This window comes from Saimiri boliviensis, chromosome 8 (genome assembly GCF_048565385.1).
Source record: "Saimiri boliviensis isolate mSaiBol1 chromosome 8, mSaiBol1.pri, whole genome shotgun sequence".
NCBI classification, from domain to species: Eukaryota; Metazoa; Chordata; class Mammalia; order Primates; family Cebidae; genus Saimiri; species Saimiri boliviensis.
In genome coordinates, this window is record NC_133456.1 from 101072250 (window position 1) to 101092510 (window position 20261).

The 20261-nt window shown below is 39.7% G+C and overlaps 1 protein-coding gene across 2 annotated transcripts in view; it reads left to right on the plus strand.

The window, feature by feature from the left end:
• The window catches only part of NEBL (nebulette), a 380100-nt gene that overhangs the window by 118045 nt on the left and 241794 nt on the right, over positions 1 to 20261 (plus strand). The gene's annotated exons all lie outside the window — the stretch shown is intronic.

Here is a 20261-nt window from a genome sequence, read left to right on the forward strand (position 1 = left end):
TGATACATTTGTTTTTTAAATCATACAGAAAATAAAAGGAGGGATTACAAACGAAAATTACAATAAGAAATGTGATCTCTGAATATAAATCCTGACAAAGCTCTGATTGGCTTCTCATTCAAGGAGTGTCATGCACATGCAGTCACAGTCAGGTTGAGGTTGAAGTTCATGTGTTTTTTTCCTATCTCCCCACCTCAGGGTTGGTAGTTTATTCTCTTTCTTCTTTTTTCAACCTGGCTGGGTTTCAGGGGTTTATAATTTCTCCTTCTGAAGAAGGATATTCTGTATATTCCAAACATATGTGGCTGGATGGAGTCTTCGTAATAGTTGGAGGCCAAATCTAGGTGCAAAATCCTGTTGGGCAAAAGCGTGAAAGTCAATGAAACATGATGTGTAAGACTCAAGGATTCTGAAGAGTTATTTTTTAACATAGGAAGCAGTGCTGTGTACTGGAGAGAGAGAGAGAGCACAGCCCCTACAGCCAAATGGCTTCGTGACTTTGGGCAGAATATTTAATGTCTTTGAATTTTCTCACCTGTAAAAAGAGGGAAATAATATAGGCATTTTACATGTTGGCTGTGAGAACTGATTTTAATGTGTTTAAAATATGGTTGTTGTGATGGTGATGTTATGAGAGATTACTGAATTGAGAAAAGGTGAAAAACAATTTGCCAACAAAAGTCAGGTAGTTTCCGTGGGAATGCAGAAAAAGTAAAATCAGGAAAGTAAGAATCTGTCAGTACTTATCTAATGATGTCCAGGCAAAAGAGAGACTCTATCTGGTGAAACCAAAGTTAGATTATAAAGAACAGTATACTCTATTATGAGTTAGTAGCAGTTTATAAGGTTGAATTGTCTAGAACTTAGCTGGGAAAGACCTTAGATATTACCTAGTCCTCCTCCCCCTTCATTTGGTTTCTCAAAATCATCCAAATCCTATGCTCTTCAGTAACTTTTCATTTTCAATTTGGTTTCCTTGGAGATATGAAAGCCCACTCATCATCAATGAGGCATTCTGGAGAGACCATTTTTCGAGTCCCATTGAAGTTTTATATCAGGAAGAAGTAGTATATTAAAATTTAAAAAATTGGAAGGAAAATATTTCTGTAGTAGACAGTTCACTGTGCCTCTAAGTGGGCTTCCTCTCTCCACATGAGAGAGATGCAGAAACACAGCCTTTGCCTGCAAAGAAGTGGATATCACTGCAGCATGGGGGAGAAGCATGAGAACAATGAAGCAGCAGTAAAGCAGAATAAAGAAAGTGAGGAACAGGGGCAGGGTGGGCGGTTGCCTTAATTTGACTGTGTGGATTCAAAGGGCTTTTGAAGATTGTGGCATCTGACAGGTGTTTTCCAGGAATGAAAAGATTTCAATAAATAGATGGGTGGGAGAGCAATAGTAGAAGCAAAGCTATGAAAATCACACAGATGACATTCTAGGCTCTGGAGTGATGTGGTGTCTCATACTATGCCATTGAGTTTGGTTCTGATGTGTAATCAATCTTCTTATGAGCTTGGTTAGAATAATTAATTTTACTAGTTTTTCAGCCTGACCCACAATGAACTGGTAAAATCCCTTCTACAAAAATGCAAAGTAGAGGGCCCCAGATCCTGGGTGTGGTAAGCCTACTAGATGGTAGCTACCCTCGTAGTGAGAAAAACTCTAAAAGGCAACTGTGATGTTCAAGTTGATGTTTCAACTTGGCTAGGCCATGGTACCCAGTCTTTGGTCAAACACCAGTCTATATGTTGCTATGAAGATATTTTTTTTTTTTTAATTTATTTATTTATTTATTTTTTTTTTATTGCATTTTAGGTTTTGGGGTACATGTGATGAACATGCAAGATTGTTGCATAGGTACACACATGGCAGTGTGCTTTGCTGCCTTCCGTCCCCTCACCTGTATCTGTCATTTCTCCCCATGCTATCTCTTCCCACCTCCCCACCCCCCACCCCTCCCCCATTTCCCCCCAACAGACCCCAGTGTGTAGTGCTCCCCTCCCTGTGTCCATGTGTTCTCATTGTTCAACACCCGCCTATGAGCGAGAATATACGGTGTTTGATTTTCTGCTCTTGTGTCAGTTTGCTGAGAATGATGGTTTCCAGGTTCATCCATGTCCCTATAAAGGACGTGAACTCATCGTTTTTGATGGCTGCATAATATTCCATGGTGTATATGTACCACATTTTCCCTATCCAGTCTATCATCGTTGGGCATTTGGGTTGGTTCCAGGTCTTTGCTATTGTAAATAGTGCTGCAATGAACATTCGTGTGCACGTGTCCTTGTAGTAGAATGATTTATAATCCTTTGGATATATACCCAGTAATGGGATTGCTGGGTCAAATGGGATTTCTATTTTTAGGTCCTTGAGGAATCGCCACACTGTCTTCCACAATGGTTGAATTAATTTACATTCCCACCAACAGTGTAAAAGTGTTCCTATTTCTCCACATCCTCTCCAGCATCTGTTGTTTCCTGATTTTTTAATGATCGCCTTTCTAACTGGTGTGAGATGGTATCTCAATGTGGTTTTGATTTGCATTTCTCTGATGACCAGTGATGATGAGCATTTTTTCATATGTTTGTTGGCCTCCTGTATGTCTTCTTTTGTAAAGTATCTGTTCATATCCTTTGCCCATTTTTGAATGGGCTTGTTTGTTTTTTTCTTGTAGATCTGCTTTAGTTCTTTGTAAATTCTGGATATCAGCCCCTTGTCAGATGGGTAGACTGCAAAAATTTTTTCCCATTCTGTTGGTTGCCGATTCACTCTACTGACTGTTTCTTTTGCCGTGCAGAAGCTGTGGAGTTTGATTAGGTCCCATTTGTCTATTTTGGCTTTTGTTGCCATTGCTTTTGGCGTTTTGGTCATGAAGTCCTTGCCTACACCTATGTCCTGAATGGTTTTGCCTAGATTTTCTTCTAAGGTTTTTATGGTATTAGGTCTGATGTTTAAGTCTTTAATCCATCTGGAGTTAATTTTGGTGTAAGGTGTCAGGAAGGGGTCCTGTTTCTGCTTTCTGCACATGGCTAGCCAGTTTTCCCAACACCATTTATTAAACAGGGAGTCCTTTCCCCATTGCTTGTTTTTGTCAGGTTTGTCGAAGAAGATATTTTTAAACATGAGATGAATATTTTGATCAGTACACTTTTAGTATGGATCACTTTCTATAATGTGAGTAAGTCTCATTTAAAGAGTTGAGGGCCTTAAGGGAAAAGATTAAAGTATTGCAAAGAAAAAGGAATTCTCCTTCTAGACCACCTTTTTATTCATTTAATTGTTTATTTATTTATTTGCTTGTTTGTTTGTTTATTTATTTGAGTTGGAGTCTCTCTCTCTCACCCAGGCTGGAGTGCAGTTGTGCAATCTTGGCTCACTGCAACTTCTGCCTCCTGGGTTCAAGCAATTCTCCCTGCCTCAGCCTTCCTAGTAGCTGGGTTTACAGGCACCTGCCACTGTGCCCAACTAATTTTTTTTTTATTTTTTTAATTTTTAGTAGAGATGGGGTTTCACCATGTTGGCCTGGCTGGTCTCGAACTCCTGACCTCACATGATACACCCACTTTGGCCTCCCAAAGTGCTAGGATTACAGGCATGAGCTACCACGCCTGGCCTAGACCACCTTTAGACTCGAATTTGCAACATTAACTCTTGCTTGGGTCTCCATCCTGCAGGTTTTGGACTTGCCAGCCCCCACAATTGTGTCAGCCAATTTAAAAAAATGAATCTCTCTCTGTCTCTCTCCCTCCTATTGGTTCTGTTTCTCTGAAGGACCCTAAGACTGCAACCATTTGCATCTTTATCACTTTTATATTTTTAAAACTTACATGGGGCTAAATCTATTGTTTCTTTTCTGTTACTTAGGGCTTTTTTTTTTTTTTTTTTGGTAGAAATTTATTATGTCTAAGAGTAGAATGCCCTTTGGAAGAAGGACCCCCTGGAGATTTTCTGAGAAGCTGTCAGGCTGCATCTGTATTTACATGTTTCCCAGCCGTGTTTCCCCAGCATGTTGTGGGTCTGTGACTCTCCTTGGAGGAATTTGGTATTCAGAAGTCAATAAACAAATTACATTGCTCTATGATGTGGGGCTGTCATGGTGACTGATGGGATACCAAATCTTAGAGGTCAGCGCGTGAGGGGAGAACAAGACTGAAATTGCCCATGCAAATGACAAGGGATGCTGGAAGAGTTCAGTGCAGGATGCTCCTCCTGGTGAAGCTGCCACAGCAGAAACTTTTGTCTTTGAGAACTGCTCACTTTGCATTGCAGTGTTGACATTGTGACATGCAGAAGGCCTTTGTTCAGTGGATTCTGCGATTTCTCAAATGCATAAATATCTCGTGATGTTTGTGTACCCCAACAAAAAGGGAAGCTTCTAAGCTATATGGCAATAGCATTGTAGGGTGAAAGTGGTTCTCTTGACAAAGTGGCTAATACTTGAAATTTATATATCTCTTCCTGACTTATTTCAGCAAACACCTTTGACAATATCACTTGGGCATGTGGGAAAGATTCCAGTTGCTCTTAACAATATGAGGAAAGGGAACCTCTTGAGATGAAATGATTTGGTCAAAGTGACAGAGCCAGTTGGTCACAGAAGAAGGATTAAGACTCACCTCTTCTGTTTCATACAATAGTTATTTAGATTATTTTAGGTACAGATTTTCATAACCCTCCAGCACATTTTTTGGTCAATACTATGTACTTGGCCAATATTTGTTTTATGCAACTTTACATTCATTTATTTGTGGGACCAAGTAGACTGTATGTTAAAAAAAAATCTCTCTCCCTTTTTTTAAAAGCTTTATTTGGGGAAGTTTTAAATACAAAGTGATCTGTTATTGAATGAGTTTAGGAGAAATGTGATTTGTATTATCAGTAGATTCTTCTATAGAAATAACTAAAACATTGTAGAATCCCACATATATTTTTTATTTTTTTGTATTTTTAGTAGAGATTGGGTTTCACCATGCTGGCCAGGCTGGTCTCAAACTCCTGATCTCATGTGATCCACCCACCTCAGCCTCCCAAAGTGCTGGGATTAGAGGCATAGCCACCACGCCCAACCTAGACGACCTTTAGGCTTGAATTTGCAGCATTAACTCTTGCTTGAGTCTCTATCGTGCAGATTTTGGACTTGCCAGTCCCCAGAATTAAGTGAGCCAGTCCCTTAAAATGAATCTCTCCTCTTTCCCTCCTATTGTTTTCTGTCCCATTCCCCTGATCAAGTACCTGACTGGATACCATCCTAAGGCACAGAGCTCCCAGGAAGAATGTGACTTGTTCAAGTATTGTCAGATATTTTGACAAAGGAATATCTTAATCATCACTTCATTTGTGATCATAATCAGTGTCTATTACTTGAATTGATCTTTTATTTTTGTTCTTGAGCAAATCAACCAGTTGATTGAGTAAAAGTGACTAGATAGATGATTTGCTTCCCCCCCATAGTTTAAATGCGTGGCTTTTTCATTACTAGGAAATCAGTGTTTGACTTTCAGTACATCTGAAAAGTCTTCTTGGCAGTCACATTCATCACATTTTACTCTGTAAACCATACTTCCTTGAAAATACAACACTATAAGAGACTATGGGCTAAAATCATACATATGCTTGGTTTTTTTTCCCCATCCCAAATGGACATCTTCCCCATTAAGTGTGTATAATGCATTTTCTTTATCTATTTATCCACCAACAAGCACTTAGATTGATTCCATATCGTATCTATTGTGAATAGTGCTGTAATAAACATATGATTGCAGGTATCTTTTTGACATACTGTTTTCAGTTCCTTTGGATATACTGCATACCCAGTAGTGGGATTGCCAGATTACATAGTAGTTCTATTTTACATTTTTTGAGGAACCTCCATACTGTTTTCCATAGTGGCTGTACTAATTTACATTTTCATCAACAGTGTACAAGGGTTTCCTCTTCTCCACATCCTTGCCAACATGTGTTGTCTTTTTTATAACAACCGTCCTAACAAGTGTGAGGCAATTTTTCATTCTGGTTTCAATTTGCATTTCCCTGATGATTGGTAACATTGAGCATTTTTCACACACCTGTTGGCCATTTATATGTCTTCTTTTGAGAAATGTCTTTTCAGGTCCTTTGCCCACTTTTTAATCAGGTTATTTTCTTACTATTGAGTTTCTGTCTCCCTTTATCTCTTGACCAAAGTAGATTGATTATTTAAGCAACTGAACATTCATAGTGGTTTCTGGTGTATTATGAGTTTTTGAGCACTGGAGTCAATGAGGTTTATGCATAGGCTTTTGGTTTTTAGCAGTTAGTATCATGACATTGAGATTGTGACACCTAAAAGAAAAGGAACACATTTCTTTAAATGCGTAAATTAGATTTTCCAGGGAATTATGGTTTTTTCAGTACTTGAATGGTCCGATTTCATCTCTGAGTATACATTTTCTTTTGAGTCTATTAATTTACACTAATATATCCTACAATTCAGAAACCATAAAAAAGGTACTGACTTTAGGCAGAGCACAGAGTCAAAGTCATACAGCAATTTTAAAGATACAGTTTTAATTTTAACAATTTATGGAAGCCTGTGAGAATGTGACATATTTGAAGAAAAACAGCTTTATTTTCATTTTAGCCAAATAGTCTATAATTAATGTTCTTTTGAGAATGCCTGTATTTCAAGCCAAATAAAAGCCACCATTTTAATTTTCACCAGTTTCCAATGAGCTGTGTGGTGTATTATTCTTTCAGTTAATCAGTCTTTTAGTAATTCATTTATTCATTAAGTATTTTTGTCAGTTCTCCTCCTCCCTTAGGCAAACATACCAGCAATTAGAGACAATGGGCATGCACACAGTGTCATGATGGATTATCATAAGTGAGTTGCAGAAGTGCTGATGTGAATCTGTGACTGGGGGATCATGTGGTGTTATGGAGAAGGCTTATGGAGCAGGGACATTCGAGCAGGGTTGTCAAAGGTGCATAGATGTTGACCATTTAGCAATGAAGAGGAACACATTTAAGGAATAGCACAAGCAAATGGATTCAGTTGGAAATCTCAGTGCTGAGGGAAGAATCTGTGAACAGTCATGTGAATTTATTGTCTCTTCTTTTAAGCACTCCTCTCCTATTTAAATACTTAGGCTAAAGCACTGCACGAATCAGCATTTCTCAGGATATGTTCTGAGGTATACTGGTTGTGTAAGATGTTCCTCGAAAAAGAGGCCAAATATGAGAAGCCCTGCAGTAAAAATCCTGTTTAACTGTGCTGATCCATTGTTGCCCACGTGCATTTAATGGTAGGATGCCTTTTTTTTTTTTTTTTTTTTGTGATGGAGTCTCTGTTACCCAGGCTGGAGCACAGTGGCGCAGTCTTGGCTCACTGCAACCTTCATCTCCTGGATTCAAGTGATTCTCCTGCCTCAGCCTCCTCAGTTGCTGGGAATACAGGTGCCCACCACCATGCCCAGCTAATTTTTGTATTTTTAGTAGAGATGGGATTTCACCATGTTAGCCAGGCTGGTCTCGAACTCCTGACCTCAGGTGATCTGCCTGCCTTGGCCTCCCAAAGTGCTGGAATTACAGGTATGCGCCACTATGCCCCGCCTATAGTGGCTTTTTAACATTCTGTGGAATCTGTGTTCCATGGAGCATTGTTTAGGTAACATACATTTAAAATAATATTCAGCATCAGCTTTCTGTAAAAGAAATATCTTACCCTGTTTCCAGACAAATCTGTAGAAAGGAGCTTCAGGTGGCCGCATGCACATTGTGGCTCTATTTAGACTAGTAGGCTAGGATCTCCCCACTCATTCTGTAATTCTCTCTTCTCATCATGAATTGGCAACTTTTAAATTTTTATAGTAGATAATAAAAATAAATACTTAAACTTACATAGGATTACATAATCTGATGCATCTATGTTGAATAAATATAACATCACTATTATTTAATACATAATAATTATTTGTTGAAAGAATGATTATTTTGAAAGACCTCAATTGTTTGGCTCAGCAGATCTATTGCCGGGCAGTGACAACTACAACGTGCAACTCTCTTGCTAGGAAAGGTGATGATATTAAAATATTCCCATCTACGGTTCTTTTTGAGTTAAAAGGAAATATAGTTTATAAATAAATTAAAAAGAGAATTCCTTTAATCATGGATGTGTGTCTGTATGCATAAAATTGAGTCACATGCACATTATTTAGAAATTGAAATCTGGAGAATGATATCTTACAGTTGTCTCTCTTAAATGGGAAAGTTAAGCATTCAAGGAAAGGAGCTAATTATCTCGTTCATTGTGCATAGAAAGCATACTCGAAGATCTTGGATTTTGGTAAGATTGCAGGCTTTCAAAATTCTGACAGGGCTGCTTCTAAATTAGTCAATGTTGATGGCTGTCTTTTTGTAGGATGACAACTGGTTGGTGTTGCTCCATTTTATTGAAAAAAGAAAAGCATCAAAAATGGCTCCACCATCTGTTGGATATGAAGCATTGTACTATGATAGTGTGTAATGAGGAAAGGCTGTTGCCGGGATATCATCTGAGACACTTTTTAAGATACAAAATGTGCTAAATCAGGGAAAAAGGCCTACTTTTGTCAGGTTTAAGTCTTCAGAAGAGCTGTATAAGTAGGTTACAGGGAGATATTGGTCCTTTCTTGTTTGTGTACACAGCAGACTCTCCCACCTTCTCTCCTTGATTTCTTGGGGAATGTTATTTTTGAACAAGAAAGAGAAAGTCTTCCTTGGAGGGCTTAATTAAATGGTTCAATGGAGTTAACTACTTTTACTTTTCATGTAGTTTAATTCTCTAAGTGAAAGCAAAGGCTCTCTGTAAAAGGCATTTGTTTTTGTTAATCAAAATGAATGTATAATTCCTATCAGGTGAAAGAGAAAATTGTTGCATTAAGAGCTGTGATCTGCAGGAAAAATCGAGAAGTTTGCTGGTCAATGGTTAAAAACTGGCTCTCTTGGAGAGCAAAAAGTCCTGATTTTCGATGTTTGCCATGTTCTGTGGTGAAAAATACTGCCACCACGGTAAATTTCTTTTATTTATTCATTTTACTTTACGTTCTGGGGTACATGTGCAGCCACCATTGTAAATTTCAAGCCATCAACCTGGCGTTACACAATCTGAAGTTGGAAAGAATGGCACAAATGCACGTCCTGATGGTGTTTTCCCTTGCAAATACAAGAGATGTGAATAAAACCAGAGACGGTAATATAACGTAGTAACATAATTAGGAAGTGAAGAGATTGGAACATTTATTACCTTTGCTTATATTACCATTGATTTAACTGTAAGTTGATACCATTTAATTTTTAGTAATGGGTGTATTTAGCAACTTAGTCATAAAATTCTCAAAAAATGCACAGTCAGTTCCCATGAGCCAGTGTGAGCCAAGTCTCGCTCACTGCTGGTAGATGGGTCTGTGTTAGATTTTTGGGTCCAACACTCACCAGCTGTGTAATCACTCAGACATACGTTCCTTGGCCCCAAAGTGAGGAAAATGAGAGTATGTACCTCAAAAGGTTGTTGGGAGGATTAACTGAGATATTGAATACAGAGTTCTTAGAGAAGTACCCAGCACCTTACTAAGTGCTCAGTAAATGTAAGTTATTTCTAGCATTAGAGCTTTGGAAGTTAGGCATTCTTAGTCACAGGATGAGATAGAAGGTCTGTACAAGATACAGGTCACAAAGACCCTGCTGTTAAAACAAGATGCTGTACAGAAGCCTGACAAAACCCACCAAAACCAAGATGGTGATGAAAGTGACCTCTGGTTGTCCTCACTGCTCATTAAATGCTAATTATAATGCATTAGCATGCTGAAAGGTGGAGAGTGGGAGGAGAGTGAAGACTGAAAAACTATCAAGTATTATGCTGATTACCTGGGTAACAAAATTATCTGTACATCAAACCCCATGTAACAAATCTGCACATGTACCCCTTAAACCTAAAGTAAAAGTTGGAAAGTATGTTAGTCCATTGTATTGATATAAGGAACTATCTGATACTGGATAATTAATAAAGAAAAAAGGCTTAATTGGCTCACGATTCCACATGCTGCACAGGAAGCATGGCTAGGGAGGCCTCAGGAAACTTATGATCATGGTGAAAAGTGAAGAGCAGGCAGGCACGTGTTGCATAGCTGGATCAGGAGGAATAGGGCTAAGGGGAAGTTGCTACACACTTTAAACAACCAGATCTCATGAGAACTCACTCACTCTCACGAGAATAGCAAGTGGGAAATCCACCCCATGATCCAACTACCTCCAACCAGGCCTGTCCTCCAACACTGGGTATTACAATTTGACATGAGATTTGGGCAGGGACACAAATCTAAACCATAAAGAAAAAAAGAGAAATGTGATTCCTAGGGTTGGTACTGGGGCCTGGTGGGAGGTGTTTGGGTCATGGGAGTGAATCCCTCATGAATGGCTTGGTGCCCTCCCATGGTAATGAGTGAGTTCTCAGTCTGTTAGTTCACATGACAGCTGGTTGTTTAAAGGAGCCTGGCACCTCCTTCTCTCCTGTACTTCTCCCTCTCTCACCATGTGACACACCTGCTCCCCCTTCACCTTTTGCCATGATTGGAAGCTTCCTGAGGCTTCAGTGGAAACAGATGGTGGTGCCATGCCTGCTGTGCAGTTTGCAGAACCATGAGCCAAATAAACTCCCCTCTCTCCCTCCCTCCTTCCCTCTTTCCCTGACTTCCTCTCTTCTTTCCTTTCCTCCTTCCCTCTCTCCCTCCCTTCCTTCTTTATTTCCTTTCTTTCTCTTTTTCTCTCTTTCTCAGACAGAGTCTCACTCTGTCACCAGGCTGGAGTGCAGTGGTGCAATCTCAGCTCACCGCAACCTCCTACTCCCTGGTTCAAGCAATTCTCCTGCCTCAGCCTCCCAAGCAGCTGGCATTACAGGCACATGCCACCATGCCCAGCTGATTTTTGTATTTTTAGTAGAGATGGGATTTCACCATGTTGTCCAGGATGGTCTCAATCTCCTGACCTCATAAGCTGCCCGCCTCGGCTTCCTAAAGTGCTGGGATTACAGGTGTGAGACACTTCCCCAACAAACCCTCTTTCTTTAGAGATTACCCAGTCTCGGGTATTCTTATAGCAACACAAACAGACTAACAGTTGGTATTTCAAAAATATTTTCTGGCTGCATAACCCTATGCTGTTAAACCTCTGCCAGTCAAAAGGAGCATCCCACATGTCACAGTCTGCTGAGTCCTCCCATTCTTTATGCTTGATTTTTTTTCCTGCTTGCTTCTCTGAGGTCTGTATTTTTCAAACAATGGATTGGCTCCATTTACTGAGTCAGGACATTGATTTAGTAGGTCAAGACCAACATTAAGAAAAAAGGAATATACTAGAATAAAATAGAAAAAGTTAAAGGGCATCACGCAAAATTAGTCTAGATATTATTCCAAAGCTTGCATTTTATATGTGTCTGTGCGTACACTGAGCTGTGAGGTGAGATGCATCTCTTACTGTGGGCTCTAATCAAAGTTTTAAAAACATCATTTTAAGTCATGTTCAGTGGTCACTGAATTTTTTATATAATTTAGTTCTCTCTTGAATTTTCTTATTGCCATAGAAAAATGTCCTATGTCAATTTTTATATCCATAACCATCTGATCTTTGACAAACCTGACAAAAACAAGCAATGGGGAAAGCATTCCCTATTTAATAAATGGTGCTGGGAAAACTGGCTAGCTATATGCAGAAAATTGAAAGTGGACCCCTTTCTACACCTTATGCAAAAAATAACTCAGAATGGATTGAAGACTTAAATGTAAAACCCAAACCCATAAAAACCCTAAAAGAAAACCGAGGCAATACCATTCGGCACAGGCATGGGGAAAAACTTCATGACGAAATCACCAAAACAATTGCAACAAAAGCCAAAATTGACAAAGGAGATCTAATCAAACTAAAGAGCATCTGCTCAGCAAAAGAAACTATCATGAGAGTGAACAGGCAAACTACAGAATGGGAAAAAATATTTGCAAGCTACCCAGTGGACACAAGTCTAATATCCAGAATCTACAAGGAACTTAAACAAATTTACAAGAAAAAATCAAATAACCCCATCAAAAAGTGGATGAAGGATAAGAACAGATCAGACAGTTTTTAAAGGAAGACATTTACGTGACCAACAAAAATGTGAAAGAAAACTCATCATTGCTGGTCGTTAGAGAAATGCAAATCAAAACCACAGTGAGATACCATCTCACACCAGTGAGAATGGCGATCATTAAAAAGTCTGGAAACAACAGATGCTGGTGAGGATGTGGAGAAACAGGAAGGCTTTTACACTGTTGATGGGAGTGTAAATTAGTTCAAGCATTCTGGAAGACAGTGTGGCGATTCCTCAAGGATCTAGAACCAGAAATACCATTTGACCCAGCAGTCCCAATACTGGGTATATGCTCAAAGGATTATAAATCATTTTATTATAAAGACTCATGCACATGTCTGGTTACTGCAGCACTATTTACAATAGCAAAGCCTTGGAACCAACCCAAATGCCCATCAATGATAATAGACTGGATAAAGAAAATGTGGCACATATACACCATGGAATACTATGCAGCCATAAAAAAGAATGAGTTCATGTCTTTTGGAGGGACATGGATAAAGCTGGAAGCCATAATTCTCAGCAAACTAACACGGGAACAGAAAACCAAGCACCACATTTTCTCACTCGTAAGTAGGAGCTGGCCAATGAGAACACATGGAAACAGGGAGGAGAATATCACACGCTGGGGCCTGTCTGGGGGTGGGAGGCAAAAGGAGGGAGAGCATTAGGACAAATGCCTAATGCATGCGGGGCATAAAACCTAGATGACAGGTTGATAGGTGCAGCAAACAACCATGGCACATGTATACCTATGTAAGAAACCTGCATGTTGTGCACATGTATCCCAGAACTTAAGGTAAAATTAAAAAAATAGAGAGAGGGAGTGCATGGGTTATAACTTTGAGTTGCTACTTGCTTGAAAATGTCGTACTTTTCCCCTCATAAGTAGTGATTTTGCTCTCAAAATCTGAAAGGCATAGTTTTGCTGATAAGAATATGTGATATAACTTTATAGGCAAACTTTTCTCCCTCTATAAAGTTTCTGAAGATTCTACTTTTCGATTCTGAAATTGCCCTACGGTATGTCTGATAAAGATATTTTGCTCATTCTGCTGGGCATTTACGTTGTTCTGCAGAGGTGAAGATGCAAGTGGTTTTTATTCCCTTTCTTGTTTCTGAACCTCCTATTAAACGGATTTGTCTACAGTTTCCTTAGCTTTTCTCTCATTTTGTTCATTTATTTTTTTGCTCTTCCTTAGAGGAGTTGCTTTTTGATCTCCAATTTATCTTGAAGATCACTAGTTTGATTGTTCATTCCGTTATTCTCTCTCTATTGGCTATTTTATTTCAACAATTATATATTTTTATAAAATTAACTTTTTAAATTTTATGTATCATAAAATTTATTCTTTTTGGAATATGATTTTCTGAGTTTTGACAAACCCATATAGTTGAGTAACCACGGCTACAATCGAAGTATGGAACATTTCATCACTCCCAAAAATTCTGTCCTGTGGCCCCTTTGCGGTGAACCTGCCCTGACCCTCATCCTCACCCACATGAACCACTAATTTCAATAAGTATATTTTAGTTTTTCAGTGGCTCCTTGGTATTTCTGATTTCCATTTTTTCTTTGCAATTTGTTCTTTATTGATCTAACTTGATTGTGTTGTCATATTCAAAACTATGTGATGTCATAGCCTCTTGAATGGTTTTTGGGGTTCTCATGCATGAATTATCGGCTTCTCCCAGAGAAGCCATGTTCTCTTGTGCTCCTTCTCCCCACCCCCTCCACCCCCACCCTCATTTTCATCTTTGTTCTTTTCTTTCTTGCTGTTGGGTTTTCTCAAATGACTGAGTGGTCGCTGGCTGTTTGTTCATTTTTAGGAGCCAAGAGGAGGCTGAATAGCACAGGCAACCAGAACGGGTTTCTGGTGCAATGGGGAGGGCCTGATTCCTGAGCAGGTCTTGGTCTTGACTAGGATTGCCGACTGTGGGTTTCTACAAGTGCTGTGTATGGCCAGGGGTGTCAACAGACCAGCTTCTTTAAGGTGCACAGGTGGGAACAGCCAGGTGAAGAACCTCTCAAGTTCCTGGAATAAACAAAACAAGCAAAAGTAAGACGGGCTGCATTCCAGGGGTCAAGAGCTTTAGAATCTTCTACCCTTGAGTAGTGCTGCTTCCCCTGCCTGGTGTCTGATGTGCAGATCGTCAAGTCACCTCCAGGCCTATCTTCTTCATCTCTGGCCTCAAGACAGAGTATGTTCACGCTGAGGTGAATGGTTCACTCTCTTGAGAGACAAGCTTAGGTCTGTGATTGGGGTAGATGCCTCTTCTGCTGGAGGAATGTGCTTTGCTTATATGGAGTAAAAGGAAGGTGCAAGGGACCTGAGTAGCCAGTTGATCTGAATGCACTTTTTGAATAGCCAGACCATTGTGGCCCTAGTGACATTTCCAGAGCCCCTATCTGTTTGATATTATTGGCTGTTGTTTTTCTATCAATCTGCTCCTATCCGTTGACTATCAACTAGGGTGTCTTCTTTCTTTCCTCTTTACTGTCAGTGGTTTTATTCTTTATTTTTAAAAATTTGAAATTTGAGATGGAGCCTTGCTATGTCACCCAGGCTACAGTGCAGTGGTGCAATTATGGCTCACTGGAGGCTTGACTTCCCAGGATCAAATGGTCTTCCCACCTCAGCCTCCCGAGTAGGTGGGACCACAGGTGCATACCACCACACCTGGCCAAACTGAGATTTTTTCTGTAGGGAAAAGGTCTTGCTATGTTGCCCAGGCTGATCTCTGGGCTTAAGCGAACCTCCTGTCTTGGCCTCCCAAAGTGCTGTGATTTTAGGAATGAGCCATTGAGCCTGGGCTTTTATTTTATTTTATTTTTCCTTTTGAGACTCCAGCTGTGTTGCCCAGGCTAGAGTGCAGTGATGCAGTCTTGGCTCACTACACCCTCTGTCTCCTGGGTTCAAATAATTCTCCTGCCTTAGCGTCCTGTGTACCTGGAATTACAGGTGCATGCTACCATGCCCAGCTGACTTTTGTATTTTTGGTAGAGATAGGATTTCACCATACTGGCCAGGCTTGTCTCGATCTCTTGACCTCAAGTGATCCACCTGTCTCAGCCTTCCAAAGTGCTTGGATTACAGGCCTGAGCTACTGTGGCCAGCCCTTTTATTCTTTTAACAACTCTGCCTCTTTCTTCCTCTCTGCATGTATGTACATGTTATATATGTATGTATGTATATTTAAAAATATTTCAGTTGGGCTTTGGGTGGGAGGTGCTTGGTTTACCATTTGAGTTAGAAGCAAATCTGTATGATTTTGAAGGTAATAAGGGTATTTATTTTAAAATATGGTGTCTTGCTCAGACCTTCCACAAAATCCTTCTTTTCTTCCTATGCCGTTAACCTGTGATGGTAAAGGTTTAAAGCTGGCCATCTTTCTCCTGATCCAAGGCACTGAATACAGCAGAAGTATAATGACCTATTATTTGAGTTTAATTATATAACCAATGACCGGGAATAAGTATATTTAAAGAAGAGCTGATATATTTTGTGGTTAGACTCTGCCTTGAAGTACCTAGGCAAAGAATGTGATCTGCTTATTGAGTTGCTTGGAAGAGGTGAAGAGAATAGTTGGGGACACAGTAGCTGACAATGTTGTACACAGTTCATTTTCTTTAACACATACTGTTGTAAGATATACTAATTTTGAGGGACAGGGGTAGGGAGAAGGAGAGCATCAGAGTAAATAGCTAGTGGGCTGGGCATGGTGGCTCATGCCTGTAATCCCAACATTCTGGGAGGTTGAAGTGGGTGGATCACTTGAGGCTAGGAGTTCAAAACCAGTCTGGCCAACATGGCAAAACTCTGTTTCTACTAAAAATACAAAACTTAGCCAGACGTAGTGGCAGGTGCCTGTAATCCAGCTACTCAGGAGGCTGAGGCATGAGAATCACTCGGGCCCAGCAGGCGGAGGTTACAGTGAGTCGAGATTGCTTGTCATCTGAGTGAGACTCCAGCCTGGTCAACAGAGTGAGACTCTGTCTCAAAAGTAAATAAATAAATAAGAAAGAATAAAGAGCTAATACATGCTGGCTTAATACCTAGGTGATGGGTTGATAGGTGCAGCAAATCACCATGGCAGATGTTTACCTGTGTAACAAACATTTACATATTTACTTCCATTTACACGTGGTCTTTTCTTAAAAATAGAATTATTTTATGGTTTCCCCCCTCTTTAGGCTTTAAATAATTATTTTTGTTCATATTGCATATATGCTATAGGTATGATACTTATTATTTATGATCTTTAACAAAGGAAATGAAGCTGATCCTTCTTGTGCTTCTAATGTTCTGTTTTCTTATAAAATTTGTTTTGATATTTTTCAGACTATAGTCAGGTCTTAGACACTCGAGTCCCAAATCTGCATGTGTTCCTCTTGGCTATAATCAACAGTGCCGGTTGGTGTTCCTGTGAACAAATCATAGGGCTGTTCGATGTCACACATTTCCTTTTTTTGTGTATTCCCGTGATCAATATCAGTAACAGCACAGGGAATAGACTCTCCTCCACCAGCTCATATTTTTCTTAAACAACATTTAGGGCTGTGTGTGTGTGTGTGTGTGTGTGTGTGTGTGTGTATTAATTTCTCGCCTTTTACACCATAATTCAAAATCTAGGTGACATGTTCTAATAGCCAATAAGCACTTCAGAGTGAGGTAGGTCAGGTTTACTGTGTAATCCCTTTGATAATGCCTCCTTTTATAAATACATGAGAGAAGTTGCAATTGAGTCCTGCTGAGGAAGTAGATCAATAGGTGGCAAGTTGTTTGACCCTTCAAGCCAGAAAGAGAATTTGGTAAATTGTTAGACAGGTTATTGACTGCCCTTTAGAGAGCCAGGGGTTTGGATTCTGTAACTCCTTTCAGCTGGGGCTTGTATTTCATGTATGAGAGGCCTACATTATCATAATCCATTTTTCGCTTTTATGTTATCTATCAGCAGCTCTCATAAGTCTGCTTTCTGAAGGGTATTCCCATGTACGTGCTTTAATTCACCGTCTTTTAAAAAAAATTATAAAATTGATGTTTGGCAACCAGGGGCATTATATGTGAGTTGTTTATGGAAGTGCTGCTACAGGGAAGAAGATTAATCGTAGAATTAAGAAGAAGTTGATGGCTGTGGAAGGAAATTCATGAATAGACATTGCGTCAATGCCATAGGAAGATAGGCTCAAGAAGCATGTTAGACCCAAAAATCCTAGAAGAATATCAGGCTTATAATTATTATAATCATGTCTTTGGCTGATGTTGAATGGTGCTAATGGTACATTAACAAATTTTTACTTCAGTGGCTTGATTAGGTGGAAAATGCCCAGATTGACCCCAATATGTATAAAAGATATTATCTTAAAATGTCTCTACCTATTAAATGGTGATTCTCCTGGCACCGCTCAAATGGCAAATCCACGGAAATACCAGAATTGTTGCACTTATGTTACCATCTGAGACTTAAAACATTTGATGGGAGAATTTCTTCATTTATACAATTTTACATACCTGAAAATATAACTCAATTATTTTTGTAAATTATTACTAGCTTATACTATTTCCTAGGACATTTTATTCACTTGAGTTTTTAAAAAATCCTTTTTTATTCAAGGGAAAAAATGTTCAGTTTTTCATGTTCTCTCATATAATAGGCTGTTTTGCTTTTCTCGAACTAACAGAATCTTTTATGTGCAATAAATGTGAGTTTTAAAGTCTTTGTATGGAGAATAAAATGAAGACTAGTAAAGTGAATGTGTGTAGACTCTGTCCTGGAAGAAGTGGGTGAAGGAGGCCCAGGGCTTAGCTTTTGGGGATTCAGGCCTTCTGCAACTTGGGCTCCCAGTCGGAAAGAAAGAAACCAGTAGAAGAAACTGCCCAGGCAGCAGAGGCATCTGCAAAAGCAAGTGCCCGACTCCGTTCTGTTCTTGCTGCGGCAGCTTGGAGCTGGCTTCAGTTCAGATTTTCTAGGCATTGGAGGAGGTCTTCCTTAAACAAATCTGTTAACATTTTTGTTTTGGGGAGAACACAGCGCCACATAGATGTAAATTCACCAGTTCATATTTCTGCCTGAAGCTGCTCCATCTCCCTGCTCCCTTGGGCCTCCCATCCTGGCAGGAGTAGGTGTGGTTTTGGTCCATCCAATCTCCATCGCTATGCCTGGTTTCTGTCCTGTGGGTCTCAGGCTGTGTTTGTTCCTGTTGTTCCCTCTGCCAGGGGAAACCTCTCTGTGTTGAGCGTGGGGCTCTTTGGACCTCTGCAGCTCTGGACTTTCTCTTCCTGGGTTAGTTATGTTGTCAGCAACATTCTTATTGTGAGCAGGTGATGGCTGGCCTCCGTAGGGTTTATCATCATCCTCCCTTTCTCTATCTCTCTTCCCCTGTCTCTCTGCCTCCACCCTAGTGACACGCGGTTTCCTTTTCTCACTTGATCTGGGCTTAAATGCAGACATCCTCAGTGAAGCTAACTTAGATGGGACAGATGTCCACGAATAGAGCCAGTGTCACAACAGAGAGAATCTTTCTTTCTACTGCTCTGTTCTCATTCCATATGGTGCATGTAGGCATCACACTTTTTCCTCCATGTGGGTGCTACTGGAGGCAGCGTGATGGTCATCGGTGGACGCCGGTGTGTCCTCATGGTAATTTGTAGCCAGACCTCCTCTGATCTTTCAGATGCCATTTTTGATTGGTGAATGCCATGATGTACTGGTGTTAAGTGGTTTGAATACCATCGCTGCATGGAGACATGACTCATATCATTGTCACAAATTTCATATTTCACATATTGGATATCTTTACTCAGTTTGTATTTCCCTGCATCACCCAGCAATAGTAGGGAGATGGTGCTGAAATTTCTCATTGTGTTGGTGGAATGCCAATTTCCCCGTCTTATCAATTTTGCGTGCTCTCTATGAATTTATATGTATACGTACATATTTAAAATTTTTTGAGGCTAATATTAGGTATATTTACACTTAGAATAATACTTTTTTGGTGAGTTGAACCATTGAGCATTAAATACTATGTAGTGTCTCTATTCTTAACACTTTTATTTTATTTAAAATAATTTAAATTTTTTTGAACTTTAAAGACCAGATTTGGAGAAAACAAAATATCCAGAATTCAAAGAATGTGATTTTACATCTCAAGATATCTCCCAGATAATAAGTCTACAGATTATAAATCATATTCGTAGAAGATATTTTTGTATACATTTTACATTTATTCAGGAGCGGGACAGTAATTAATCCCCATTCCTGTTTTAACAGGGGGGCAAGGTAGGGGAGAGGGAAAAAGTTTTGGATACAACTATCTGTAAGGAGAGTAGACATGAAGAGGGCAAACCCTCGCTTTTCATTGTCTACAATCAATGTTTTTTGTTTTTTTTTTTAAGATTTTTTTTTCACTTTTCAGTATCACTTTAAAAGCTCACTTCTTAGCTACCAGCCATTCACACCAATTATTTAAATTCACTTGGTACACAACTTGGTCCACTGGGTAAATGATATTTATTATGCCCACTGCTGCAGCACGCATAAACCAACACCCCTGCATGGCTGAACAGGACTAATCTAGGAACGATGGGAGAAGGGCTTGCAGACCAAGATCAGGTTGTCATTTCTCTGCTAATACTGTCTAGCAAGCTGATCCCTACAAAGATGTACACAAAAGGAGGCAAGTTTAGCTATTGTGTTGTGAGAGAAACCAGGATTTGTTAAATAGTTCTCTCCATTACCATTTATTCTCTCAAGGAAAGCTTAAAAAGAAAAAAGAAAGAAAAAGGAAAAACAACACATTGGTCTGGCCATCTCATAAATCCAACAAGTATTGGTGTGGCATTTCAGTGGAGAAGGAAACTTGGGGCGGGGGGGGAACTCATCAAGGTTGTAAAAAAGGCTCCCAATTTAACTGTCCCTGTCCCTATTTTCCACCTTTATTCACCACCCAAGACCATCCATTATTTTAGAGCACTCTGATCTATAAAAGGGGTCAAAGCATCAGGAGCAGGCAAGGAGTGAGAACCAAAAGGCATCAAGAAACCAATTTGCTTGAGAAAAGCGGCAATTCTTCCTTTCACAGTTCTCCATGGCTGAGAGAGAAAATGCCCAAGAGATCATCTAT